Source organism: Cuculus canorus, chromosome 16 (genome assembly GCF_017976375.1).
Source record: "Cuculus canorus isolate bCucCan1 chromosome 16, bCucCan1.pri, whole genome shotgun sequence".
NCBI lineage: Eukaryota > Metazoa > Chordata > Aves > Cuculiformes > Cuculidae > Cuculus > Cuculus canorus.
In genome coordinates, this window is record NC_071416.1 from 10201896 (window position 1) to 10217996 (window position 16101).

At 45.0% G+C, this 16101-nt stretch overlaps 1 long non-coding RNA gene across 3 annotated transcripts in view; it reads left to right on the forward strand.

The window, feature by feature from the left end:
* Positions 1–457: 457 nt before the first annotated feature.
* Positions 458–16101, forward strand: part of LOC128853866 (uncharacterized) — a 135303-nt gene continuing 119659 nt past the window's right edge. For all 3 annotated transcript variants that reach the window (XR_008452676.1, XR_008452677.1, XR_008452678.1), the window contains exon 1: positions 458–532. This is a non-coding gene — a long non-coding RNA (uncharacterized LOC128853866). The remainder of the gene's footprint in view (positions 533–16101) is intronic.

The following is a 16101-nucleotide window of genomic DNA, read 5'->3' on the forward strand; positions in this document are numbered from 1 at the left end:
TGGAACTGGAAAGGATTGCCCTAAGTTGTATAAGTGATTGTTCTGGAAGTTGTACTGATGGCATCAGGAAATGAATCTCGTGTTAACCTTGTGTTAATTTAATTGTTGAGCATCAGAAAAATATACAGAGTTTGGAGATAAACTCCAAACTTTGAGATGTCAAAGAGAAGTTTGAGGCCCAGCCTCAGTTTCCAGTGTGATCAACAGTGAGGAAGGAAGGGGCTGGAAGGGGAGGAACAACACTTGAGTGAACAAAGGTCAGAGCAGTAGTGTTTTTCACTGAAAATGAGGCTATACCCATGATGGATTTTTTTTTTGCAAAGTTTAATCTGATCAGCTGTGATACTGCGTAAAAAGCAAAATAAAGCGTAGGATGAACAGCGTTTCTTAAGCAGCATGCTAATATAATTTCTTTTCTTCCTTTATTCTTACAATATTCTTCCTTTTGTTTCCTCTAGCTACAAGAAGCCCAGTGAAGCAGCCCCTGTTGGGGAAAAAAGAAACCCCTGAGTCCAACCAGACAAAATTCAAGGTAAGCATCAATTTTTATCTTAAAATTGTCAGTAACTGGGGTTTCTTTAAATGGAATCTAACCCTGGAGTACAACAGCCTTGTATCTGCTGAGCTACAGAGCCAGTGTCTGTGCAGAAACATGCTTTTTTTATTAGTAAAGTAAAACCAGGGCAGTATTCCTCCCCAGGTATGCCTGTTAAAGGTAAGCACACCAAGCAGGTTGCACATTTGATACAACTACTTTTTCTTTGCACAAAGGCTGCTTAGAAATGCACTGAAGCGTCATCGCTGCTACCATTTCATGCCTGGTGCCTTCAATAAAGCTGAAAGCAGAGCAGGCAGGGAGCTGGAGGTCAAGGAGCAGGCTCAGCTCAATGCATCGCACAGCCTCCTTCCAAATCTTACCTGCCTAACCTGCAACGCTTTTGCAGTAAGGCGTCATGATAGACAATCCCCCTTGGTGATTAAAGATGGAAAAATCCCTTGTTTTATGCAATTGTGTCTTTTCGCATCTCTATTTTTGTCATTGGTTGATAGGGTGGGAAGAGAGAAGGAAAGGATGGGGAGGGTGGCACCAGGGAGAGGAAAATTACCACCAGATCAGGCAATTGAAGTGAGAAGGAAGGGAGAACGAGAAAACAGATGCTAATTCCTGAAGCTGCCCCCTGCAAATGGAGTTCAGGCTCCTTTACAGGTGCTTTAGCTTGGTGAGTCCACGTTAGGATCATAAAGCAGGTTTCTCTTTCAAGGAGGGCTCGTCCTTGGACTTGATTCAGCAATGTCAAGCAACATGCTTCTGAAAACACAACACGGCCAAGGTGGCTGGTGCAAGGCTGTTGTGCTGCTGTATGTTTTATCCTGAACTCCTGGAACACCAGCCGGACGGGCAGTTGCTACCATGTCCCCCAAGCCATGTTGATACCAGCTGCAAACAGAGTTCAGATTGGGAATAAGGAATGAGTTAGTCTGTGCCCGGCTGCCTGCCTTCGGCTACGGTGTGCTCTGAGCAGAGGTGCAAAATAAAGGGTGTTATCTTCTGCTTGCAAACCATGGCAGTGCTGCAGAGACCTTTGTGTTTGGTGGTTTGTGTTTGGGAAAGAAGCTCAGTGTTTGCCTTGGATTTACTGATTTAGGGTGTTCTCTAGAGGTTGAGATTTCAGACAAGTTTGGGGTTGGGCTTGGAAGGGTTGACTTTTTCAATGAGAACACAGCTACTGTGCAGCAAGCTACAAAGTCTTGAATTGGAAAGAATACGTTTTGTTAAATTGTTCTGCAGAACAATGATTTTGGAAAACAAAACAACAGCGTCCAGAAAGAAAACCCCAGCAAACAAGATAATATTTATTTCTGCCATGGCAGCTCTGTAGACTGAAAATGGGATGTTTTGTTTTGCTGGGCTTGTACGCAGAAAGTTTATTGTATCCAGTTGCAGACAAAAAATATGTCTAGGCCTTGAAGGGGGAAGAGAGGAGGGTGGGAAGATCTATGTCTGCAGAATCACTGATGCAGGAAGATGCAAGTGCTGTGTTGTGTCTAGTTGCATCATGTGTGAATCCATCAGCGACTTAAAGAAACAGCAAACTCTGTGCAATCTCTTACTGTGGTTTTTCCATCTGCTCCCTGATCTGCTGGTGATGAATGCTCAGCTTTGTCATCTCCTGCCCTCGAGAAGTCCTTTGTGTAGGAGCTCCTGGTGATTTTTCTTAGCTGAAAAAAATACCCAGGAATCTCTGCAAACTTTGGTAAAAAACCTTTGTCAAATAGTTGTGGTAGCAAGTTTCACTGTCCTTATATCAATGAAAAGTAATGTCATGGAATCATGGAAAGGTTTGAGTTGACAGGGACCTTAAAGCCCATCCAGTTCCACCCCCTGCCATGGGCAGGTACACGTCCTGCTGGATCAAGTTGCTCAAAGCCCCATCCAGCCTGGCCTGGAATACCTCCTCACTTAGTAGGGTGTCTTTTTAAAGTGTTATTGTATCCTGACTATATGCACCAGTATGAGAAGAACTATGGCGGAAAAGTAACTGTTTTAGCTTCTAGCTTGGACCTTTGGGTGCAGGTGTGGGATTTGAGTCACATGCTGACTGTGAGGTCCAAGCTACTCTCTGAAACTGCTGATTGAGGTTACTGTTAGGAAGAACTGTCCTCCTAAACCCTCATGTAGGACTTAGTGCTTTACTCTAAACCAAATCCTTCTCTCTTTCACTGCTCAATGAATCTTGTGAGAGCTGTCTGTCTCCTCAAGGAATCTGTCAGCCTGTTACCAACAAGCTCACATCCACATTTTGACCTGCTCAGGGACTGACCGTTTTCATTTTTAGCCTAGTTTTTATTGGGAAAGCAGTTCTGTGCCATGCCAAGCAGTGTGTAGGTGTCTGTCTATCAGTTTCCATAATATTTTTCAAGCCTGTCAGCTAATTTCTACCAGTTTTGACAGAGGTAGAAGTCTCAATGATATTTAATTCCTACAAGTTTTCTAGCATGGGCAGTGAGGAAGAGGGGAGACCCCATCACTGCTCCCCTGAAGGGAAGGGAACTGTACATTTCTACTTCTATGAGACATCGGAGACCTCACCTGGGTTGTCTACCTGGGCAGTAGGCATTTAAAAAACTCAAGCAGAAACACCACCAGTTCATTTATCTTCTATTTACTCATTTAGTCGTTGAAGGTTTTGTTTTTTTCAAATGAGTGATGGTCACCAATACGATGGTTCTAGAGAGCTTTGGCTCTGTTGTGTGCTTGGTGTAGGTCTCTGTACACAAGGGCTGGCAGCTGTGTCGTAAAAGCTGAGTCAGAAAGCTGGGTGCTTCTCTTCCTACCTGTCCCACAGCCTCCTTTCCCAGGCAATACATCTTCATTTGTAATGATTACAAAAGCCTTTTTCAGTTGACATCTGAAATACCGCCTTAATTAGTGAGGGTGATTTCAGTATTGGTGGCATTGGTACCACATTGATTTTGGTCATTGTACAGGAACACCTATGACATCACTGACCCGTAATGAGAGCACGGACAGTGCTTGACACAGCAAAGCCCCCAAAATGTTTTGCAATGACAACCAGGGCCATCACGCCTTTGCTTTGTAGCAATTTCAGGAATAGTACATTATCGTGAGACAACGGCATTGCGCTGATGTTAAGCGTGCTTTGTGCTGTTCAACTTTACACTAATGCCTGCATGGAGAATGACTCGAGTAAGACAAGAAAGAAGCTGAAAAACTTTGCATCATTACCACAGAGATCCTATAGCGGTTACACATCCACTCCATTGTGCTATCATTTGTGCACAGGAGTATGTTACTATAGAAGAACTGTTGTATTAGCAAAGGCTATCCTCAATGGTGGTAATTTGGTTTTGTCATGGTAATACAATGCCAATACACTGCAGACACAAAAGTGAGTTCTGCATGGCTTGGCAAAGAGATTTTCACATAGCTGCTGGGCAAGTCCATTGGTTTCTCAATGTTCCTAAACAGGAATGGGTCAATGGTAATTTTTAGGAAGGCAAATGCCCCTTGCTGAGCTTGTCTGACTATAAAGTGCTACACAAGATATGCAACGTACATAGCATCCTTAGGCCCTCTGTATAACTTGCAGACTGTTAAAACTGCACAGCAGGAATGAGGACTCTTAATCCACTGAATTTGCTGTTTAGCATGACCTGAATAATCCAGTAGGGCTAACGTGATCTTCAGCACAAGCACTCAACTGCCTGTTATCCTTCTTGAAGCTGCAGTGCATCAAAGATATCTGACTGGTTTGGACCAAAGAAAGATACTTGGATAGAGTCTGTGTGTAATTTGTTTTTCAGTGAGGTTGTTCCAGGCTCTGCTATTCTCAATGCCAGTAAGACTCCGTTTCTGTGTAGGCTTTTTGACAGGATGTCTCTGCTGCTGCTTCTGTTGACCACAGCTGTCTGCTCATCAGTACTTCCTTCATGTTTTCTCTGCTTTTCATTTCCCAAAGAGAAGGGCAGAGACAGCGTAGGAAAGCTCAACGTGTGTCAGTAAATGCCTAGCAGGAGGCAGACTCTTTCCTCCAGGTTCCTGGATACATGAAGGTGAAGCCTTGATTGGTATGAACTGCCACAGATGAGAAACTGTTCATATTCATTCAAATTTCTAATAGCAATATGGATGTTTAAGTTCCTCCCCATGTTCAGCAGCACCAGGACCACCAGCAACACAGGCCCGGTGGGATGATGAATATGAGGAATTGAACCAAAATGTCTTTTCCTGTGGCTGGTGATCTTGGTGGTCAACGTTTGGTTGTGTCTTTCCACACACAGTAAATGGCTGAGCATGTGTATTCTTCCTCTCCGGTCTTCCTAGAAGAAATAATCATGTGAGAAAGGAGGTATATTTTGGGGAAGGGTATTCCGTTACTCCGGAGCTCTCTGGCTCTGTCTGACTTGTAATCTAGCAGTCTTTTCTCTCACTGGCGTTAAGAGCTTTTCTGGGGTTATGAGGAAAGGATGTTGATAAGGGAAACTTTCAAACCTAGCATCCTTAAGAGGGCATCCAAATGCTACACTGTACAAAGGAGTTGAAATTAGCTCTAAATGCAGCTGGCTTTACCTGCTTTATGGAAAGGAGAAATATATTTTTAAAAGGATATGTTTTGCGTAATCAGGCTGGGTTTATCAAGTGCAGAAAGATGTCTCCTAACAATACCTAGGAAGATTACAATTGTCAATCAGAGCACAGATCCCGTTCTTGCCTCTTTGCCTCCCTCCCCAGCAGCTCTGCTTTTCCTGGACGTAGCAGCACTGAATAGGGCAAAGTGTTAAGAACTATTTAACCATCAATAGATAGTGCCTGCCAAGCATGGCACGGAATTTCACCTCCTAAACATGCCAATAATGAAGTTTTTAAAGGGAGAGATGTGGATCAAAGCAGGAGTGGAAGCCATCCTGTGTGGTCCCTTGAATGGTACATGCTCTCCTTCTGGGGCTTCTCAATAGCACGAGGGCTGCTGTAAAGTGGGCAAAGCCCTTCTTGAAGCTTGAAGGGCTTCTGGAGCTTTTCAGCTCATTGCAGGTTCCTCAGAAACCCTTAGCATCCTCCTCCTCTTGGCACGGAAAGGTCGATAAAATCAGATCAAGGCTTAGTATTTCTAAACAAAAGGGAGTGGTTAAATGGGCTTTTAAATATTGGAACCTGTCCAGCTTGTTGGGAGGCAAAGCCTGGAGAGGTGGGGGAGAGGAGAAAGTGCAAGGTGCCAAACTTGGAGTAGAGTGGTACTTGTGAGCAAAGTTGTCGGAAAGTCATTTTGTTGCTTGTGTTGTGCAGCGTGTGTGTGTGTGTGTGTGTGCGCGGAACAGATTGGCAGATGCCTGTGCCCACGAAGGCGGGCTGGGGGCCGGGGGGAGGCAGCTTTGGAGGGGTGCCAGTTGTTCGATGGGCTTTCTGCCATCAGGATTTTTCTCCCCCCCCCCCCCCCTTTCTCCCCGTCCCAACCCCCAAATGCACACGAACAGGCTGGCAGGAAGAGCATGCTGAAAAGGATCTGACAGTTTGAACAACACTCGATGACTTAGTTTGTTTTCCCTGACTTTGTGCCAGCAAGCAGGTCTATGGATGAAAGACTTTATTAGGCTTTTAAAGCCACTGACACAGGTCTTTCTTTGACCTGAGGTACTTGAGAAGAAATGGAAACAACGTGTAACTTTCATGGAGTTGAAAGACTGCCCAAATCGAAGAATACGGTTTACAAGGGTTCCAGAGTATCACAAAACGCTTCCCAGAGTGAAGCGCGGCAGAGCAGAGCGGGGGGAGAGCCCATCCTGGGCAAAGGGAGAAGACGTTCAGTCACTGCTTGTGATGAGGAGGAGAGCTTATCTGGCTAATTAGGATATTATGAGATGAATCGCATCCAGCAGAAGGTGCCATAACTACTCCTCAGCTTTCTGTGTGTCCAATGTAGGTAAATGAAGGAAATTAGCACTTGCTGCCAGGAGCTAATAATGACCCAGGCAGTCCCTGCGCTGCCTGGGTATCGGCGTGGGGCAGCGTGCTCAGCACCGGAGCTTCTGCTCCACCCATATCTGCTTAGACCTTTTGGGAGAGCCATGGAAGAAAAGCCATGCACTATTAATAGTGATAGCACCCATGAAGAAAATGTAGGACAGTCGGATCCTCCTCCTCCTCCTGCAGCGATGCCGGAGAGTCTTAAAAGGGTCAGAGACAGCTCTGAATATTACCTAAATTATCCCCTCTTCAATCCTCAAGGGCAGAGGGAGAATTTCTCATTAACTTTCTGTATGACTACCTTACTCCTCAAGGAGCTTGGTTGAGGGATTTTAACAAGAAAAGCAAGAAGTAGGCTTTGCTTATGAAAAATAAATAAAAATAAACAAGCCCCTAGGTGAGGAAAGGGAAAGCATCAAAGAAACTGCGGATGCCAAGGAAGGAATGATGCAATGGATGCTAGAAGCAAGCAACTGTGTGAAGGAGCCCCTCACTTCGAAAAAAAAGGGTGATTCATCCTTTTTTTTTTTTTTTTTTCCCCTTTCTAAAGCCTCGTGGAAGGAAGAAGATGGCAGGCCAGGTTTGTAGAACTGAAATAGTTTCTCAAAACTGGAGAGCAGATGACTGAGAAACAAGTAATACGGATGCTGGCTTATCAGTCTTGGAAAAGAATCATAAACTGAAACTGCATCTATTTAAGCCTCAGCAGGCTGGGGAAGGAGTCTTCATGGTTACAAGCCATGACTGAGAAGTTTTTCTGGAGCTGACTACAGGCCTGATCCTTCCTCTAACTGAAAATAGAACACTGCAGGCTGTGGAGACTGTGGCTTGGGCAGCTCTGGGATGGCCAGAGCTGTCAAACAAGGACGTCTTCTAGGAAAACTCTAGAGGAAAAACATGTTTCCCTTGGAGGTCTGATAAAGCTTTCTGCTCCCTTAAAACCCTTGCTCTGTTGATAACTCAGAGGGATGAGGGCTTTGACAAGGTGCTGTTCAGATGTCACCAAGGTGGATGTGACATAATTTGCTCCCATCCCTTTTGTTTTAGGTCCCAGTGCTGCTTTTTTGTGCACATGTGCAGGAGCGCACGGACATGTCTGTGTTTCTTGTTTCGTTTCTATAGGACTGAATGTTCTGAGTGATGATGTTATTGTATGTGTCTGATGAGCCATATGGAAGCTGTGAGGCTTTAAGAGTGTTTTGGGGATATAATGCCAGGATCTGATAATCTCAGCAGCTCTTCCTTCTTGTTATCACATTGCTTTTGCTGCCTTCCCTACTTGAAGCTGTTTACACCCCTTCCGTGAGAAGCTGGTATTTCCCCACCACCGTCTTCATTCTCCATGGGTAGAAAGGCTTTGGGAAGTGCTGTTTGAGACTCGTTGCCACTCGGTAATGCTTTGCAGAGCCCGTTCTGTTGTCAAGCTGCCTGCGAAGGGTTTGTAGCACGAAATAACTCAGCCTCTCTGATCGGAAAGATTCAGTTTTTGCCGTACTGTTAGGCAGACAAAAGGTGAATTAGCCCCACTCTGTGAAACAGCCCTGACATGGGGTGGTGCTGCTCTTGTCACCAGCATTATTTCACAAACTGGTTTTCTACGGTCTTTGATTCCAACAAGGCAACTTGCAAAATACACAAAGGATCAGATTGTATCTCCTAGCGCTGGCTGGCGTTTCCTTCCTGTGGGACATCAGCGGCTGCTGCTTTCTCTCTTTCCACACCTTTGCTTCTTCTGACCTCCTTCCAGAAAACCCACTGGCAGTTGTTTAACAGTTTCACTAGCGAGTCGGGCAGTGGGCACTTTTCCATACTGTGCGTTTTTCTCCTCCTGTGTTCGAAGAGCCTGTTCTTCCCCTGCACCTGTGGAGCTTGTTAATCTCTGCAGAAGAGTCAGTTCCTTGACTGCAATCCAAGGCAGCACCATCTGAAGCAAACTGCATCCTCCCGCCCTTGGAATGATCCTGATCTTTCGGTCTGGCTCAGCTCTGCACAAGCAAGGATGGGTCAAAAAACTAGGGTAAGGGGGGTGAACAGCTTGAAAAATTGTAATCTTCCTCATCCTGAGACATGATGCTTGACCAAGGGCGAAGCCAGGGCTCCATGCATCTCCTCTCTGTGGATGTGACCTGTTCACATGGGTGTGCTGGGTAGCCTCAATTACCAAAAGTTACTATCCTGCATGTTAACTGATGAAGAACTAAGCTACTGCAGGAATAACAGCGCAGTCTCCTCCAAGGGTCCTTATTGATCTGGGGGTTTACAGCCCCAGTGTTTGACCAGGACACCTCAGTGGTGCAGCTCTTTTCAAGAGATGGGATTTTGAATGACTGCTACAGCCTCATCTCGGCCTGGAGCACTTCAGGATAATTTCTGTTTATGAAGGCCAATGGCATCAGTGTGTCCAAAGAAGAGCAACAAAGCTGGTGAAGGGGCTGGAGAACAGGTCTTACGAGGAGCGGCTGAGAGAGCTGGGGTTGTTTAGCCTCGAGAAAAGGAGGCTTGAGGGGAGATTTTTTGCTCTCTACAACTACCTGAAAGGAGACTGTAGAGAGGAGGGAGCTGGGCTCTTCTCCCAAGTGACAGGGGACAGAACAAGGGGGAATGGCCTCAAGCTCCACCAGGGGAGGTTCAGGCTGGACATCAGAAAAAAAATTTTCACAGAAAGGGTCATTGGGCACTGGCAGAGGCTGCCCAGGGAGGGGGTCGAGTCACCTTCCCTGGAGGTGTTTAAATGATGGTGGATGAGGTGCTGAGGGGCATGGGTTAGTGGTTGGACTCAATGATCCTGGAGGTCTTTTCCAACCTACTGATTCTGTGAATTGACTTTTTTTTCATAAAAGGACAAGAAATGTAAGACCTATGCTGACATTTTGTCTCCCCTTCAGTGGGTGAATGCAACATTACTAACTGGAAAGACTTTAAATACCATCCATTCCTTGCAGCACTTGGGGGAGTGTCTAACCTGGCTTAAGTGGTTTTTGAATCCTTTTAGCCCCTAGAGTTTTCTTAACCCCAGTGATACAGTTTGTGATCCCTGCAGCCCCTGTGTGCTGTGCTGGGAATAAATGCCAGGCAGTTTTAGCGCTATGTGTGTTGCGCACCCAGCTCATCCCTCCATGGGCTGTTCATTTCCATACAAAACATTTCTTTAAATAGCAATGATCTCAAGGGCTGATTTTATTGTCCTTGCTGTGTCTCCTCTCGGTCATTGTGTCCTTTTGAATGTCCTGACTCACTGTTTATTTCTGGTGATCTTCATGACCCCACAATTCCTTCTTACCCAACCATATTTTCATACCAGAAATCTTACTCTGCAGTCTGGTCCCAGACCTCTGCCACGTTCCTGCCAGTGACACGTGTCTCTGAGCAAGGGTCTTGCCCCAGTAAGAAAAATTCTGGTCTCTACAGCTTCCCCAAATCTTTCTTCAGAGGATTAAGTGGGCACTTACATCACTTCTGGGCTGAGCTGGAGAAGAAAGGGAAAAGAAACTGTATCCCAGTGCACAAGGTGGTGGGGAGCCCCATGGGATGCCCAGGCACATCTGTGCAGTCCTTGAGCCATCCTGTGTGAGGTCAAACTTGGCAGAGGTATCCGTATGTGCGGGGCAGCCTCAGTGTTCTGGAAAGCAACTCCCAGTGCTGAAGATGACCAAATGTAGCAACCGGGGTGGGAAAAAACACTTTAAAAGCAACACGTAGCACTTTCAAAGCAAGAAAGGCAAGCCAGTGGCATGGATGTTTTATCTGGGTACTTCTTGGTGTTTCTAAGAGGATTGGTTTTAACTAAAAACATTTGTAAACAAACAGGTTTGCTTTTCCAGTAAGTCCCTTTGAATGTACATCTCTTTTTTGATAACGAAACAGCTTTGTGCATGTCCCACTGTTTCAATTTCCTTTCAAATTTAAATTTCCCTTATAGGAAATAAATGCTTCTGATTGTTTCCGAGTAGCTTTTCTGTTAGTCCTTGCAAAGTTGTCCATATGCATACATTCAAATTTTTTCTAGTTTTTTTTTTTTCCCCCCCAAATACATGTGCTGATCTTCTGTGTTCCTTTAATGTCTTCCAGGAGATTTCCATTTCCCACATCAAGTCTTCCTAAATTGTCTCTTTAATCCCCAGGTTCTTAGTGCTTGGCAATGCTACTTGTTCTGAAGTGCCGTGATGGGAAGGTGGAGGGTTTTTTTTCCCCCTCATTAGCTGCTTTTAACATTCACCTCCTTTGTTTGTGTATCTTCTTTAGATTCCCTTCCCTTTGTGGGCAGGGCTTTGCTCTTCTGAGGTGTTAATAAGCCTCTGGCAGAGACGACATCTGTGGCAGAGGACATTAAGTTCTGAAAAGCATACTTCTTGTGTTATGAGGCCCGTTACCTCATCTGAGCAGCAACTACAGCTTTTAAAGAGCAAGGACAAAGGAAACACTGGCATAGGGCTGCTTCAGGGTGGGTGGGGTTTTCTTTTTTATATATATCAAGACTCTAGCTCAAAGTGTTTGTATGGGAGAGGGAGGAAGAGACTGTTGGGGAGGGGGGGAACGTAGAGGAGAACTTGTGAAGGAGAAAGGAAAAAGAGAAGAGGCTATTTAAAAATACCGTGCATCGCTTAAACCAACACCTAGTGAAGGATAAAGGCTTTACAGCGTATATACGTGATCTATCCATCTGTTCATCCCTTTTATCCAATCCTATAGTCATGGGTATCATAAGAAGGAATAAGAGTGCTTAAAGCCTCCCCATCACAGGCATGTCAGATGTTCCACACTGAACAAGATCAAACCAGGGATTTGCAGCCTGTGGGATGCAAAAAGATGTCATGGAGGGATAAGTGCTCTTCTCTTCCGTTATTGACAAATGGGAAGGGATCGGTTTTACCGGGGTGGAGAAGAGAGCGCTGGCATCACCTGTACAGGGGACGTTAATGATTGGGCAGCCACCTCACTGCTACCAGGTGCAACCATCTAAAAAGTTGCAAACTGAGAGCATCAAGACCTTATGTTGTCTTCTTAATCTTACATCCTGATATGACTTACCTGCTGAATATTTTGGAGCAAAAAAAAAAAAAAAAGGGCTGGTGCTATTCAGACTTCAGGTGTTGTAGGAAGCGTTTGCACTCAAAAACGATTTTGAATTGGAATCAAAATAATTTTGTCTCCTCCTCCCGTTCTGCCTTCATTTAATTTCCTGAGTTTCACCTGGGAACATTATTTTTGCAATGTTTTCATTAATTTCACATTGTTCCACAGGATGCTGCAATGGAAACATGACAGTGTTTTCTGGTCTGTGAGAGTCAGTCTGATGTGACACGCTAGGAGACATTTCAGTCTGTTTTTAAATGAAGGTATCAACTACTTTGCTGCTAGCTGAGCACTTTGCTAGCTGTTAGGTCGTTCTGCTGTAGCATTTTCAAAGTTGTTGGTATCTTAAAGCTGCTGAATAAAGCAAAAAGGTTCATTGTACAAGGTGCAGATCTTGATCTTTCCATCTCCAGTTGCTGGTGCATGAAGTCCTTGCTGCAGCCTCGGGGAGGGGCTGATGGCAGTTAGGTTGTTGTGCCTGAACCATGTCATGCCTGTGCCATTACATGGCTCTTGGCAGCAGTAGGGGACTTGGACTGTGCCTCCTTGATGCTGCTGCTTAACCTCCTCAAAATCCTTCCCCTGCCCCGACTCGCCACGTGGAACCAACCTGGCAGACCCACTGTGGGTCCTTAAGCAGTGAAAGCCCTTTGCCTGGGAGCTGCTGACATCTCCCCAAGGACACCTTTCTTGTTCTCGGCTCCTGAAAGGCATCCAAACCCCTGTGTGAAAACTGAAACGAAAAACTGGCTGGCACATGTTTTCACGGTGGAACTAGGTGACTTCTGTGTCTGCAGATTGACGGTATTGCTGCTGCTGGCATGACAAGTCTCTGCGTGTTGTAACCCTGGCACCAATCAGTGCCATGGACGCGAGCTAGCCTCCTCTTTCATTACTCTCTGTAGCTCCTTCCCTTCCCTGCTTAGGAAAAAGAGCTATTTATGGACCTGGACAAGGTGACCTCCATATGGCAGATTCTGCCACTCACCGTGGGGACTCAAGCTAGGCACATGCTCCTCGGGCAAGGCAGAGAGACGCTCAAGCGGTGGGCACATGCAAATGTGTGTGGTTTTCAAAGGAACAGAACACTTCTTTTTTTTTTTTTTTTAAAGAGGTAGTGAAAAAGCAAAAATAAAGATTTGGAAAGCAAAAGCTTCTGACTTTCCCCATGCACTTAAGGGAAGCAATGCATTTCTACACATTTCTGCATGTTTGTGATGCTCTGAACTTGTATCTGGAATATTAAAGAAAATATATGAAAATAGATAATATAAATGCTTGTCTACATACTCCCTTCCCCTTGTGCCCTCAGAAGGAGAGAACTGAATTCCTGTGCAAGGAGAGCTGGCTTTCTCCCTTGTAGCATCAATCCCTACTTTATTTCTACCCTGGGGAACTGTACCAAAGCAACCTTCATTGGGCAAAGCTGTGCCGGCGTAAGCAAGGTGACCCAAATTTTGAAAGAAAACGAGAGGCTGAGGGGAAGTGTGAGGAAGGAAGAGGAGGAAAGATGCAGAATCCCCCCTGGATGTGGAAAGACAGCATGTTGGGGAGTGGCTGTGCAGCTCAGCCTGGCTCGTGCAGGTCGCACGAGGCTGCATTTCTGCATTCGATCCGTTTAATTTGATCAGGCATCAGTGGAGTTACAAAGCAACCGAAGATAGAGGGAGGAGCGCTGCTCCCTGCAGCCTCAGACAAGTAGAAGTGCAGATCCCCTGTCCTATGCGCTCTGTGTCCTAGAAAATATAGGTGAGCCCAAGCGCCACCGTCTTCATGCCAAATCCTGCTCTTCGACCTGTGTGGTGCAGCCCTGTTAGTATAAATAGATTTACACGGGTTTAGCCATCAGGTAGTATTTTTTTTTTCCAAGTACATCTAAATAACTGTCAGTATTGCAGTAACAAAATTGCGATTTTAGTGAAGAATCACTGTTAATTATATCAGAGCACAGATTCCCTTGCAGCTCTACAGCCCTAATTTCTATCCAGGGGATCCAGACTTTCCCCTAGGCTGCAGTATTTTCTCTGAGTGTAGTGGTAGGCTTTCAATAGAGACATTACGTACAGAAAGAGCCTACTTGCACAAAATGGCTTTAAACACATATATGTGATCTGTAAGGCAAAGAAGAGCGTATCCTGCCCTGTCAACCATTGTCTCCCATTGGATTTTCCCAAGGCAGTGCAGTTCTCCCAAGTAAAATGTGCTCTTTGGGTTGTTGCAGGACACCTGCAACATGCAGAAAGGCAAGATCTCATCCAGCTATTTGTGGCAATTTATATTTGGAGCCTTTTGAATAATTCATGGCAGATCTTAACTATTTCTTTTTATGCGATATTTATTCAAAGGTATTTTTTCTCATTATCTGACTATTTTTGCTTATACATTTTTGATACATAGTAATAGAGGTAAACTAGTAAGAATCACCTCCTCTTAATGCAAACAAGGAACTTTATTGTAATGAGCAAAACAGTAGCAGCTCGACGGTTTCTGTTTTATTGGGTGTCTGAAGAGATGTGTTGTAATGTGTTCTCTCTCCCTTTCTGCTCAGCTCGTCAAAAGCAGGTATCCTGCTCATAAATCCCTTCTTCAGGCAGTGATGAAAGCGAACACAAGTATTTTGCAGCCAGCAGGAATCTTTGGGTATAGATGTGCGTAGAGTTCCACAAGAGGCATACATTAAAAGTATTTAAGAGTTTGCTTTAAAGGGTGTTAAAATCTATCCCTTTTCTTGATGCATAAGTTAATATTCTAAATGCGTTTACAAATCTGAATACTTTATTCCAAATGTGAGGGGGTGTCTTAGGATGATATTTCAGCTCTATTTGTGCAGATGCATATGAAAACCTACATTTCACTAATCCCAAGCATCATTCTGCTCTGTTCCTGCTAGTCAGGTCTCGTTTCCAGCAGTGCCCACCTCGTGCCAGGTTCAGTAACACAGCAAAGGAGGCAAAATCCCTACCTGGGGGGACTGCGCTCAAGGTGATTTTTCAGCCTCTGAATGCAGATTCTAAATGCTTCATTAGAGCGGCCACATTTGGAAGCCGTCCTCTAGGGACACGGTCCAATGTCTGTTGAAAGGAGGAAAACAAAACCCTCCCATTGACATCAATTTTAGTAGGCTTTGGATCAGCCCTTAAATGTTTTTTTTATGCAGTATGGTTTTGTTTTCCTCTTCCAAATTCCCTTTTTCTCCTTTTCTGTCTTTGCCTCATCCCTCCCCTTTCAAAATCAAAGCTACCGGGTCGGAATGATTCTGCATTCCAGGCTGGGCAGATTCGATCTGTAGTGGGAATTTCTCATAGAGCTCAAATATGTCTGGAGGATGTTAACTGTCCTGCGTGACCTGCTGCCTGTTATGTGTTTATGTAATTTATTTTAGGATTGTTTGGTTGATGTGTTTTTTTTTTCCATCGGGATTTATATCTAAAAGCACCTCTCCTAAGCTTTAGATGTTTGGTAACCCTGCCCAGCAGCCTGCCAGTTCCAACCAGCCAAAAATATATCACCTTACTTGGCTTATGGGCATTTTTGTATCTTTAAAAGTTAATCCAGCTCTAAGCTGGATTAATAATGGAACATCCCTTTAACCAAAGGCACGTAAGGTCAAGGCAGAACTGCGTGTATATTCCAGGCTCGTATCCACAGAAGTAATTTTTTTTGTCCTATATAGGACCCAATATGATTTATTTCAGCAGTATTTTTCCTGCTGGACTGAAGGAGGAGCAGAGGAGTGGGAACAGGGCTAGACTGAAGGAGGAACAGGCAATCTGAGAGGCTGATGGTGGTGTTAAGACATCAGATGAGCAGGTACCCAAAGGGAAGTAGGCAGACCAGAAAAGCATCAGCCTTTCCGTGGGGGAGTCGGAGGGGTATGATGAACTCGTTGCACAGATTAAACAGAGGCAGGCTGGCACGAGGATGCCTTTCAAGATGCTAGAGCGACAGCAAGCACACTCAAGCTGCGTTCGCGTGGTTCATGTCGTCATCGGGGTACTTTGATGTGCTCGCTTCGCCTTGTAAATCCCGTCTGTCTGTCATTTATTCAGCAGCGTTATATAATGCACTGTTAAGATCACTGACTGTGCACCCTCGGAGCAGCAAAATGCTTCTCCCTGTTACCCCTTGCATAAAGAGGACACGCAGATATCTTCAGATACTCCCCTCCTCCCACTTTCAGTTCAGAGCCTTTAAAAATAAAATAAAAAGGAAACGGAGAGCCTGGGTTTTTTTGCATCCACATAGGATTTTTTCTATCAGAGGGTGCTTGATGAGCCTGTCAAATTGCACTGGGGTTGGAAAAGATGTGAGAGCAACAGTGGGCATTTTGACTCCTGAAAATGAGATGACAAAAGGCGAGTGGTTTTGTATCGGAACAGCATCCTGGTGAAGCACACGGCAGGGTCGGATCCAGCAGTACAGGCGTTAAACCACAGCAAACCCAGGCTGCTGCTCCTGAAGGCAATAGGAAATGTAGGCAGCTTGAAATCTGTGGTTTGAGGGCAGTTATTTTTCTCTTCCTTTTCCTCTCTTGAAGCCCAGAA